Below are 868 nucleotides of genomic sequence, written 5' to 3'. Positions count from 1 at the left end.
TCTATGAGTTTTGACAAATGTATAATGATGTGTATCCACCATTGTAGTAAGCACAGAATAGTTTTGCTGCCCCCAAAATCCTCTGTGCTCTACCTGTCCATCCCTCTCTTCCTCCTCACTAACTTTTTATCATCTCTGTAGTTTTGCCTTTTCCAGAAAGTCAAATAGTTGGAATTATGCATTAAAGTTTCCTCCGTGTCTTTTCACGCCTTGATGATACCTTTTTTTTTTTTTTTAAGTTCTGAATAATGTTCCATCGTCTGGAAAGTATTTATCCATTCACCTAATGAAGGAAATCTTTTCTTTTTTAAACACGCAATATAAATGCTTTATTAACAGTCATCAGATTATCCTTGTGGACCAAGTGGTGGACCCAGACATCCAGGACCCAGCCACAAGTTCAGCACAGCCTCTGAGCCTCTCGCTCTGACTCCAATATGGTGAGCATGTTGCCTGCGCCAACAGGGCCTTTCACTTTTCAGATGATGGAGTGGCTTGTGTGGTCCATGAATTCCATGTGCACCTGTGTGCACTGTCCCTGCAAAGTGGTTTGGCCCAGCACCTTGGTGACCCTAGCCAGCTTGATGGACTGCATATGACTCATGTCCATGATGGTGGCATAGTGGTGGTCAGGTGGACCTGAAGGGCATCTTGATTGCTTCCAAGATTTGGCAATTAGGAATAAAGCTGTTATGAACTACAGATGGACATACACGTTTTCATATACATTTTTTGTGGACATATGAGTTTTCAACTCTTTTGGGTAAATACCAAGGAGCATAATTACTGGACTGAATGGTTATTAATAATTGATTCAATTTCTTTACTAGATAAAGGATTATTCAGACTGTTTATTTCTTCTGAGTGT

General features: G+C 40.6%; 1 pseudogene; it reads right to left on the bottom strand.

Annotated features, from left to right (window-relative positions):
* Window positions 1–400: 400 nt before the first annotated feature.
* LOC116155239 (small ribosomal subunit protein eS28-like) lies at window positions 401–637 on the bottom strand (annotated as a pseudogene).
* Window positions 638–868: the final 231 nt, after the last annotated feature.

This window comes from Camelus dromedarius, chromosome 12 (genome assembly GCF_036321535.1).
Source record: "Camelus dromedarius isolate mCamDro1 chromosome 12, mCamDro1.pat, whole genome shotgun sequence".
Classification (NCBI taxonomy): domain Eukaryota; kingdom Metazoa; phylum Chordata; class Mammalia; order Artiodactyla; family Camelidae; genus Camelus; species Camelus dromedarius.
Note: the sequence above shows the minus strand (reverse complement) of the source record. Positions and strands in the feature narration are given on the sequence as shown.